Below are 12,946 nucleotides of genomic sequence, written 5' to 3'. Positions count from 1 at the left end.
ACTGTACCTTCCAATATCCTAATCTTTGTTCGCCACCACTACTATAATACATTGGGGAGGAATATTTGGAAGCTTTATTGTTCCGACAGCACAGAAGAAAGGAAATAGAACAGAAAAAATCAAGAAAGCGGACGAGTAGAGACAAAAGATGGAACAAAACCTGTCAGACACTAATAATCCTATTGAATTTGTGCCAATGTGATGTACCCCATCGGAAATATTATACTTGAATTGAGCATCCTATTGTTAAATAGCACAAATTTTCAAAGAAAATATCTGATTACATAACGGGGAAAGAGTTATTCCGCACACAGAAATTCGCAAATCTTACCAACAATAGCATGAGAATGTCTTAAGGCCTGAGAATTTTAAATACCACCTCATTGCCTAGTTTAAGACAACTACAGACATTAACAAATATTTTTTAGACGAAAACGTCAACTGTAAGCCCAAATGTTTGAAATGGTTACAGTTTTACATATTCCCTTCAAATATTCTCCGGAAATTCTTACCGATCTATAAACGTTTCTTATCATTCCTGGTACTTGTCGGTTATTGGAAACACACTCAAGAATTACGCTTAGGTTACATCTGAGAAAACCGGTTTCATAGCTAAAAACAAGTGATGAATGATACAATGCATTGGACTTGTATAATTTGGGCTATATATTTGCACATTAGAGGGGGAGGGGTTACGTTACGTTAGGTTTCCATAATTTTATTTCTGAAGTATTATTTTATCGTTATGTTTTGTTATTTTTCATTATGCTTAACCCAACTTCATTTTTTGGGTGTTTCCAATAGCCGACACGCACTTTATTCTTATTTGAAGCTATGTACGCGTACATACTAGAAAAAGGGAGGATTAAAATGAGGCGCGCACGCAGGAGGTACCTTTAATTCTGTGTTTTTCTATATTAAAAAAATCGGTTCTACCTATATATTGTGCATTTTCCATCTAATTTGTCCATCCGTATTAAAATCCCGAATGAAGAATAACGGATTTCCAAAGATGGACCTTTTTGGCCAACCATATAGGTTGGTCAAAAATGCACGTTGTCCCCGAACGGAGTGGGAAAGAACCGCAAGAAAGGAATTATAGGATACTGGAGTGTCTTGGGAGGGTGTAAAGAGGGAAGCTTTGAATAGATTGGAATAAAGAAGGAGCGTGCGCAGCTAGGTTGGCCTCAAGCGGCTTGATGCTTCAGTGAGTTGTTAGTAGTCCATTTTTTGTTTTTGTATTGAAGCTGCCCGGCCCTACCCGCATTAAAATCCCACGGACGTCCCTATTTGAAACAGTATTCTCTGTATCAAAAGCATGTTACCCTTTATAGCCAACATTTGAGGACCAGGCCATAAAGAAGGGCCCACACTTGATAAAAAGCAGCCTGTGACGCAGTTATCTTATATTTCGTTTTATAGGAAATGTAAACTTCCTAGGAGGGTGTAAAGAGGGAATCTTTGAATTGATTGGGATGGAGGAGGAGCGTGCGTAGCTGCGTTGGCGTCAGGCGACTTGGTGCTGCGGTGAGTTGTTAGTAGTAGTTTCGATTTATATTCACGTTTAAAAAAAAATCCAGATAGAAATTAACAGCAAGAAAAGTCAGGTTGTATTATCTAGAGCCCCTTACAGAAATAAAGCTCAGCAAGCACTTGGCCTCAAATATTCGACCAGTCTCCTCCCACAGGTCGAAGTTGCCAAGTTTCTTGGTGTCCACATTGACTCCTCCCTATCATTTGCAACACATGTTTCCTACATCAGAGCCATAATCTGGCGAAAGGTAATTATGATTAATCGTGTGAATTATTTTCTTCCTCTCGATATCCTTGTCACCCTCTATTACTCCTTTGTTTACCCATACATCTCATACTGCGGATCTGTTTGGGGCAACACTTATCCTTCAGTTACCAACAAATTAAAATCTGCCCAAAACCGTGCCGTCAAAGCAGTTTTTCGGCTACCCCGACTATATCCCACCCAGTACTTGTACTCCGATTTTGGTATTATTTCTTTTGAACAAATCATCAAAAAATTAAATCTATCCCTTGCATACTCCGCTTACCATAAAAATCTTCCTCTCCAATTATGATATTATTTTAATAGAAATAATTATGAAGGCCTCTGTCTTCGTTCATCCAACCGTTTCTTCTTTGTCCCCAAGTGTGTCTCTAGTTCCACCCAGCGACCTCTCATTTTTAAATCTAAAATTCAACGAAATATAATATCCTCCAGTGTCGAGCTGTCCACAAGTGTTCGCACGCTGTATAACAATGTTAATAAACCTTGATAATATAATTCTCTAAAATTTTAATCAATTTGCTTTAATTACCCGTGTTTTCTCTTTCTTTTTTCTTTTTTTACTTTTTCTTCTTCTTCTTTTTTTCCCTCTTCTTCATTTTCAATTTTTGTTGTTATAGTTTTTAACAAGTTCGCTTAAAGGATCCTTATTATTATTGGTGTTATGTTTTATTTTTATTTGAACAAATTGAATTGAATTGAAATAAGGTTTTCGTTGAAAGCTTATATTTGCACTTCCTTTCGTTCCTATCATGAAGAGCCTCACGATGGCTTATTTTTTGAGGGGGTTCGGCTCCAGCCTCTATTTTAAGCAACATGACTCATCATTTAAGCGCATTTGAAATAAACGCAGATTTATACATTTATAATACCTTGTTATAGCATATAATAGATAATTCTATAATACAGTATTATAGAATATTAATTATACATCTTTATAGATAATTATAAATAAAATTGCAATTTGTTCATAACACATATAGCTTGTTTAATGATTCGGATAATACCAACAGAACACTCCCTCATACACATCCCATTTAAAATGTTTGATTTTGATCTTTTCTTTTTGTTTGTAGTTCGTAGAACTAGTTTGTAGAATTTTCTTTTTGTTTGTAGTTCTGTCTAGAACTGATTGGAGGCAGTTCAATTTTAGATGATTTATCTTACAGTCTTGGGCCTTTTCCCCCTAAATTAGTGTTTAAATAACGTTTGTGTCTTACCCCTCCTATACTGGCTATGGAGCCTTTGTGGGGATTATTGCCATGTATCTTTTCTTCGGTTTAATTACTTGGAATAAATCTAATTTTGTTTTACTAAAATAAAGCTAATTTTGTCAGCAAAAATAGCGCTTCCAAGAATAAGCCAATTGCACTACATATCCGGAAGTTCTTAACAGCCATAAATCCTCAATTTAGTCGGCTGCAGCTTCCCTAGCCCTCTTCAGCCAATCTTTGTCACACCCCTGACCATACCTCCGTTACCCTCCCCATGGTTCCAGATCGCCTTTAAGTTTTTGCCAAAGATTCTTGTTCCGCACTCTGGTTGTCGTCTCCAGCAGGGTGCTGGTTTCAACAGTAGGGCCATTTTTTAGCCCTAAAGTCTTACATCTAAGATCTTTCATCTTTCTGTAAAGATTATCATTTTTTCAACTCATCTCTGTTCTAAGATCTTACAGCTCGCTGATGTTAGCAAAAAGCGTGAAAGACGCCTTCTTTCTGCCATATAGAACAATGATGAGAGAACTGATGATATATTCATCATTGTTCTCAGACCACTGATCAGAGCAGAATGATGAAAGTCGTTTGCACAAAAACGACAAAAGATGTAAGATCTTTTTTCAAAGATTTAACTTTTAAGCGTTTTCTGACAAAAGATGTAAGATCTTAGCACATTGATGAGTGAAAAATCTGCCCTACTATTGGTTTTGCTTCATTTTTTCTCTCTGTAAAATCGTTATTCTGTAACTTGGTAACAATAAAATATTTACATTCGGAATTTTTTATTTCAAGTTCCAAGAATATGAATAGAAGAAGAAAAAACTGTTTGAAGTTTACTTAATTTCTAATAATTTTTCCGAAAGAAAATGAATTATTTTTTTCTTTTCTAGCCTTCTAGATGGGTATAAACATGGAGCAGATTAGAACTGTCAACTCAAAAAGAAGACTTCTTAGGCATCAGTCAAAGTAGGAGACATGTAGAGTAAACAACCATCTCTCCGACCCTAAGATCAAAACTGTCCGTATTCCTTCTATATTTCCGAGAAATAATTTAGAAAGCTCAACCTGAAAATCCCGAATCCCAGTTTTATTTTTCTTTAAAATGTTATGTTTTGATCGAGTTTCCTGGAATTTTTGAATTTGTATAAAACTTGGGTCCAGAGGTCGATAGAAGCAAGTCTATCTGTAATCTGACTAATACATGAAGGAAATAGATTAGATACATTCAAAGCAATGTAACAATATTAAAAGAGCACAATAAAACAAACTGGACAGGGGAAGTAGCATCCCATTAAAAGAATCACGGTGATACGAAATATCAAAAAAACTCTTTTAGGCCTTAACACCCCCACCCGGAATAAGAATATTTGTCAAGACTATAGAAAGTAGCCAATTCTTTAAAATAGTGTAAAGGTGAGGGATCTGAAATCAACTTCGTTGAACTAGAGCAGAAACTGAAAAAGATATCAAGGCCGCATCCAGGGCAGCTGCCCTCCCCTAGAGCTTCAAATTTACACTAGATATTAACGAGAACTTTGCGTATGCTGGAATTTTACTGTTGGATGTTCACTGGTAGATAGTTGAAAAAGCTGGAAATAAACAGAAATTTCCAAATATCGTTTACGACATCGATATTTATGTTTCGATATTCAATATTAATTTTGGTCCGATATAGGGTTATACATACATATAATTTTGATATTTAATATCGCCCAACTTAAAACTCTTGAATTGGAATCTTAGAACAAGAAGCTGCTTATCTAACCGTAACGTGATTTGTATCAAATCGCGTTTATGGTGTTTAAATTTTCTGGAAATTCGTAGTAGGATAGTTGGTTTATTATATTATAGTATTGCAAGAAGATAATAAGAATATAGCAATCCAAGAGGACTAATGCTGAAGCTCATTGATGATTTTCGGTGATTACTGATGAACAAAAGATTTCAAAAGGTAAGATAGAACTTTATGGCGATGTGAGATTTATTGAACTGCCGATATAGCCTCCACCCCCCTTCCACCATAGATTCGTCTGCCCCCCCCCCCCCCCCATAGAAAAGACTTTGCCTATGCCCATGATCAAGGAACTAAAATGATATCTGAAACAACACCATAATGAGGAAGAAGACTTAAAAACTACTGGTGGAAGTTAAAAGCTTTTTTAACCTAAAATATAAAAAGTGTTATTTTATCTCGTAATCCTTTTCTACTGAAATTTTACTTAAAAACACAAACGAATTAAACAGATGGTAAGCAACACTAAAAAGGAGAAGAGCTATATACTAGAATACTCGGGAACTTGACCCCCTCCTCATAAAAACAATACATTTTTCCCACCCCACCCACGAAGTTTCGACATAAATTCAATTAAGCCGTCATAAAGCCGAATCTCCTTCATTTCCAGTATGTTGACAACAAAACACAAATAGAACATTAAGTTTTTCTGAGGATTTTAAACTGAATATCACATTGTGTCACTTCAACTGAATTTTGTAGGTCTTTTGGTGTGAAATTCTGTTTTTTCTATCTGTAACTATTTCTAAAATAGTGACGGTATTTGTTTGATTTTAATAAAAAGGCAAAGATTGTGCTTCTTGACTATCCATCTGGGGCATGCACAGCTGTTGGAGCATGCGCAGCTGATGGGGAGGATGAGCATGCACAGCTGATGGGGAGGAGGAGCATAGCACTTATGGGGAGGATGAGCATGCGCAAATGATGGGGAGGAGGAGCATGCGCAGCTGCTGGTCTTGGGCGGGTTGGTGCTGCAGCAAGTTGTTAGTAGTAGCAGCAGTAGTAATGACAGTAACAGCACCTAGAATTTATAAACTACGAAAAAATTAATCGAAGTGTTTCTAAAGTTATAAGGTTCAGCAAAATAATCCTACTGCTTCCCCAATTCAAAACCTTGACTATTTCCATTTCAATGATGAATTGTTCACCAAAATATAACATTTCTGTCAACAAAGAAGAGAATGAAACAATTTTATCAATGGGTGACATCTATGTTAGTTTTGACATTTAGTATTTGGTAAAACTTTTGTATTGACATTTTGACATATAAAAATTGACATTTATGACGTTATGGATACATTGGATACTTTTACTGTCAAAATAAATCCTAGTAGAGTGGATAAATACTATGTTATGACCAGAGGCGAATCTCCACCATTTTTATTGCGGGGGGGGGGGCAAGAGGGGTCCCTGGGCATGGGGTATATAATAAAAAAATTCCCACATAACTGGGGGGGCACTACCCCCGCCTCCCCAAACGACGCCCCTGGACTTATACTTCAAACAAGGCTCTGATGTTTCAAGAAAACTTAAACGTTAAAAAGGAAAGCACCCCCCCCCACACACACAGAAATTTACAAAGACATTAACAGGAGAATGGTTAGGGAGGTTCAGCTTATCTCACCAGAAAAAAAATTCAAAAATTCCGTCACAAAACACATGTTTTTTGTGTTTTGGACCTACTTTCTGACAAAAAAAAACTTTTTTTTATATTGCGCCAAATCACAAGAAACATGTTAACTTACCACTCAAGTTAAAGAAATAAGTTTCAGTATCCATCATCTTCCTACTCAGTTGTTGAGCATGAACAAAGAACTGAAGGGGATAAAAATGACACCTTGAGAGCTTCCTCTATGCTATCTCCAACAGTCATACATCTTGATTTTCAGAACCTAGAAAACATTACTATCTCAGACTTTAAATAATACCAATTTGCTCTTTTCGTCTTTTGACCCCCCTCATCTAATGACTTGGCTTCTGTGCATTAATGTAAACTAATAATACAAAGAGACAATGTCAACAGAAATAATATTATTTAAATAAGCAGATTAAAAGGGAGGCTTTGAATGGATTGGGATGAAGGAGGAGCGTGCGTAGCTGTTGGCCTCGGTCGGCTGGGTACTGCGGTGAGTTGTTAGTAGTAGTAGTAGTAGATTATGAAATATTCACACACAAAAACAACAGATATAAGTAATAGGTAATCAAGAATATGGGAAATAAAATATTTATTGGCAATATTTTTTCCTTTTTTCTAGGCTAATATTGGTTTAACAAACTTTAAGCATTAAAAGGAGTCTCATCTCTGATGTGGTAAAGCCTATATTTTAACTATTAAAATGTCTTAAGCAGAAACTTTAATAGGATATAAAATATAAAACTTCAAAAACCACCAAAATTGTATCAGAAAGAAACTGTCATGATATGACAAAAACAAAAAATTAACCCATAAAATAATACAGTAGAACATAAAATTTGGAAATTTTGCAAAGAGTTAAGGCGATTTTAATAGAAGAAGAAGAATCTATAATAAAAAGGAATGCTTCCTTTATTGATGCTACAGCCAACTTGTCCATGACTGAGGATGCACCCTTATATGATTGCCCAAATTCAAGGACAAATACAAGACTGGGAGGGGGTGTATATATAGTCTATTTTTCTCGAGTTTTTTCTCATCTTGGTGTAAGCATAGTTTTAGTCCAGTACATAAGTAAATGTCTTCTCTAAGTCTTTACAATTCTCTAATGTCTAATTTTCTAATGTCTTCTCTAATTCTCTGTTTTGAAAATCGTTTATAAACAAACACCCAAGTGTCATCTCACTAATCAGATCTAACCTAACCTAACCTAATTTATCAGTATTTGGCTATTAATAAGTTTTTGGTAGATGGCATTGATGATGTTTAACTACAAATAGAGATTACTTGAAAACAGAAAATACAGTTAAATCCATGTTTATTTTTCAGAATCTTGTTTAAAAAAAAAAAAAATGTACAACAGTGAAAAAGAAGTGAAGGTAAAGGTTCTTTCCCTGCAAAATGTGTTAACTAGGATTATTCTGCATATTATGAAGTTAGAATTGTTTTCTTAACATGTTTCCTTGTGTACTGGACTAAACCTACACTTACACCCTCATCTTGTCTTTATGCCCCCACCCCCAATATATTTGTACAACCACTTCTATCCTCAATACAGTAAACAAACTGCATTTCCTCAAAATCTTTGAGCATTACTCCAATTATACATAGGGTATCTGCTTCTTTAATGCTGCTTCTTTACCAAAACTAACAATAAATGACAAAGCGGGCTGCAGAATACCTCTGACACTTGTTGACTCTAAAAGAGATCTTGGCATTACTGTTGATTCGCAGCTAAAATTTCATGGGCGCATCCAGAAAACTATGTTCAAAGCATCACAGCTCTTTGGGCTGATCAATGAAGTTTCAAGCACTCAGACAACCATACTTTTGTAAAAGTCTACAAGGGGATTGTAAGACCTACAATAGAGTATAGGAACGTAATTTGGGGACCCTACTATAGAACAGACTCGGCCACCCTGGAAAGGGTTCAAAGACGTTTCACTAAACTTCTTCCTGGTTTGAAAGACTTAAACCATGAAGAACAACTACTCAAACTGAACATACCCACCGTAAAATATAGACAAATGAGAGGAGACCAGATACTGCTGTCCAATGTAAGGCACAACCAGGAGAAAATGTCTTTCTAGAAGCATTTCCACCCTTCAAAAATAAATACCACAAGATGACACCATGAAAAAATATTAAAACACATAACAGCAAATAGATCAATGGCCAATTTTTGGAGTGTCAGAGCAGTGGCTGACAGGAACTCACTCCCAGAAATAGTTGTGTAATCTGGAACCTTAAATAGTTTTAGAAGTAACCTGGATCAATTTTGGAGAGAACATTTTTACACACATGACTCATAGACTAGGGTAAGGGAGACCCTTACCCTTGGTTTAAATTGCAGAATTCAGAAATCCATGACTTTAATGAACCCACTGACAGCCATCTAGAGATTGCTGAAACAGGGAAATGTCCCTAATTGCACTAAGGATCTTGTAAGTATCATAAACACAATTAAGATTTGTACAGGTGACACTACAGTATGTAAATACAAAAGTGATGTGTAATTTGTATTACACTACAGAAACCTATTCTGCAAGATAATATTGACGGGTTAACAACTAACTTACAGAACCTAGGCCTGGGCTTCAATCCAAGCAAATTAAAGGCATTCTGAATATGAAGAAAAAGAGAGTTGCCTACTCCAAAATTGGCAATAAAAGGTAAGGTAGACCAATAAATACCCTTAACACTACTAGAAGCTAAAAGAAATGAAGATAAAAATCCAGATCAAAAAACAATTTAGGAAAACTTAGTTTTTCAAAGTATTTTAAGCCAATAAAATTTCAAACCACTAGAGAACACTTTTTAAAGAAAAAGAAAACTTATATGGCAATTATTGAACAGTATTAAGCTTATTCTCAAAAACCTCCCATATTTCAAAAAGTACTCATAATAAAAGATTAAGAGGTAGCATAATATCATTTTGTATAAATAACAACTAGGGTAGCTTTAATTTTGGATTTTTTTTTTTTACACATAATCAATGCAATGCATAGAAAGGTAGAAAAAAATCAGATCAGGAGTTTAGTTTTCTTAATGCCAATGTTTCTTTGTGAAATTATGTCTGGTAAAATATTAAACATTGATGCAGCCTTTCCTGGATGTTTTTTATAATTCTGGTAGAATGACAGCCCTTGCCTGTTTGACTCTTTTCTTAGTGCTTGCAGAGTTGTGAGGTAGTGTTTGTATGCTTCAACATATAAATACAAAAATATCTCAAAAAGAAACCACAAGGAGATTAATCAAGTGACGCTTGGAATAGAGGAGATGCCTTGCACAAACAGAGAAGACATACAGGAAACAAATCTATCAAAATTTCTAGAGAATACTGTGAAGTGTCTGGTTCCTGTTGGAACCAGACTTCCCTCTCCTTATGTCCTGCAGCAGCAGTGCACAAAACTGTCATGTGAAGTTGTTCATGCGACAGTTCTCCATTGTTCTCTGCTAAGCAAGTAGCAGTTTTTTGTATTAACAGTACTGTACCTAAAAAGTGGAAATAAGCCTCACTAGACAAAATCAAAATGGTGCCGTGGGGATTATTCTGGAGAATGGCCTCATACATAGCTCTTTAGGTTTTAAAAACTCTCTATGTACCATAATGCTTAGGTTGTCATCTTTTTGTATGAGTGCATTTGGAGATCTCTATGCTGGATTCTTTGTTCATTCCTATCTGACCATCCTAGGGCAGAGAGAGAGAGAGCGAGAGAGAGAGAGAGAGAGAGAGACAGAGAGAGAGAAATTTTACTTAATTTATAAAGGAAAAATTTATAAAGGAAATTCTCAGGAATAAAAAAAGAAGACTTTGAAAGTCAAAGGGGTGGGCAGATCGGAATGAAAAGTGCCTTATTCAAATCATTATGGCCTATTCAAATCAAATCATTATTCAAAGCATTATGGTTAAGTTGGAGGATCTGTCCATGAAGGAAGTTTTCATGGGGGAAGGGAAATTGCCATGAACGGGGCGCCGGACTTGCCAGCATTATTTATTGGTTATTGAGAGAGAGATTGCTGACACATAGGGCGTCAAATCAACATTTCAGTAGCTGGGATTTTTTTTACAGTGACAAGCAGCAAGTTTGTTACCCAACCTTGATGCAGCAGGGATCAAACTCCAGGCCTTTTTGGAGATGGATGCTCTCCAACATGCAATATTGTCCTGTGTTGCTATTGCCAGAGATCAGTTAAGTAATCATCTTTTAAGTGTACAATCACAGAACCACCCTCATCCAAGACAAAGATGTGATTCGCACTGCATCAGAGAATTGCAAAAATTTAGTTCTGAAAATGATGCAGGTACTGGTCCAAATCAATACCTGCTTCACCCACCCAACAATTGGATGCAAGCTTTTGAAGAAGAATATATTATTTTAGCTGTCCTTTTTTATGAAGAAAGACACCTTTGAAAGTCCCCCCCCATCAACTAATCATTAACCAACTCTTATATTTTAGCCTCTTTAAATAAATTTTAAACTGGATTGAGGTATTCCTAAAAAACCAAATACAGAATAGGAATTGGAATAGTCAGAATTGGAGACATTTTGTCTAAACCTTCTTCCTCTTCATAGAATAGCACCTGGAATCCTTAATGGACTTGTTTTGGCCATTCCTCTTGTTTTGGACATACAGACACCTGCATTGAGTTGAAGGCTTCAAATGGTATGACAAGATCTGCAATACTGAGATCCTGAAGACCTTCAAGTTAGCAAACCTTTCCACCCAAGAAGAATCTTGTTCTCAAAGATGGTACAGTCACTTACTCCACCTCCCGCCAACTACCCCTGCAAGGAGTAGTTGGCCCTGGAGGAAAAAGCCGGATTTTCTGGAATTATTTTAGAAACAATCAGAAATTAAATTAAAAGAAATTATTTTTTCAACTAAAGCTAAGGAGCAAAATTAAAATTGAACAAAAATTATTGTGTATATGAGGGCAAATCCCCCTCCTCAATATCTTGCTCTTTATGCTAATTTTAACTTTTTGTCTAAATTATTTAAGAACAACTCCTGAAACACAAGATTGTCTTGTTTTGGAATTCCTCTTCAGGAATCCTTAATGGACTTGTTTTGGCTTCCAATAAATTAATCTTCTAACCCCTCATGACATTACTGCTAAGTCCTCTTTTTTTCTTACATATTGTTCTTTTTAACACATCAACAACAAACTATAACAGATTACAAAATTTGATTGGCTAATTGAAAGTGTAAGTATTTGAGATGCCTGTTCCCATCATTTTAGAACCTATGGGGCAGCTAGTATCAATACAAGGGTGGATCCAGGATTTTTTAGGGGGGTGGAGGGGGGAGGTGCAAAATAGGTTGATCCAATAAACTTGCATTAGGAGCAAGTTTAATTAACGCAAACTTGCATTAATGAAGTAAATTGCACTACTTTAGACTATGTTAGGAGGGTGCATGCCCCCTTGCCCCTCCCCTGGATCTACCACTGTATCGATACAGCTCTTCCTGCCCCCTCTGGCTGTCTTCTGCACAAGGTAACAATACAAACAAACAACACTTCTTTTTCACAAGCCCTCATGCCTTCATAAGAAAATAAACTTACAATGATATGCTATAAATGAAGACCACCATTAGCCTATACCTGGCAGGTTACCAATATACCAGCACAATCTTATTGATATTTCTTATCATTTATTTATTGATTATTGGCAGTGTTGGGGCAGTTTATTGTTTACCAATAGGTAATTAAATATTTTTTAGCTCATTAAATTAATGTTTTATTAAATATTTTTTTAGATTAAACCTTTTTATTCTCATCATTATTTTATTTAATTAAATATTTTAATTTCTCATCAATGGTTTCTTCATTGTGCCAATTGAACAAAAAACAGCAAATATATGCATACAGCCTAGGGCTATATATGAGGAGGAACTGGGGTGTGATTTTGATAGCAATTATTTTTATATATGGGAAAAGAAATAAACATGAAATGAAATTGAATATTTCATTTTCTTTTCAATCTGATTTTTTCCTATAATGTAAATTTTCTGTGAAAGTAAACAGTGACCTAGTTTGTTAAATTATTAAGAAATTAAAACTGCAATTTAGTTGGATATTACAGGCAATTGTGCTGAGGGGTATTTAAATCTTGTTGTTTTGGAAAGTGGCTGAATTTAGAAAATGAAATATCCATGAATGAATCTCAAGTCTAAATTTGTACCATGTGAAGGTTTTTTCAAGCTCAAATCTTTACTTCTTTCTTGTTTCTTAAGTTTTGAAAATTGCATGGAACAGATCTGAAACTTGAAAAAATGTGTTTTTCCCAAAATTTTGGTTTCAGTCTACCTTTCTTTGGTTTCAAAAACACAATTTGAAGCCATATTCGCTCCTTGTTTTTGTAAGAAACATTGTTCAACTTTTTTAACACAGAATATAAAAGGTCATCAAAGGTCAGTGCTCTTTGGGGAGGGAAGGCATGGAGGCAAGTACTTAAAAATACCTTTCCATGGAATCATTGAGGCTATGGATTCATTCTTGA

The sequence above is a fragment of the Artemia sp. Qi Xiang Cuo genome, chromosome 20 (genome assembly GCF_049724085.1).
Source record: "Artemia sp. Qi Xiang Cuo chromosome 20, ASM4972408v1, whole genome shotgun sequence".
In the NCBI taxonomy this organism is placed as follows: Eukaryota; Metazoa; Arthropoda; class Branchiopoda; order Anostraca; family Artemiidae; genus Artemia; species Artemia sp. Qi Xiang Cuo.
The sequence above is the reverse complement of the archived record's forward strand: the minus strand, read 5'-3'. Positions refer to the sequence as shown.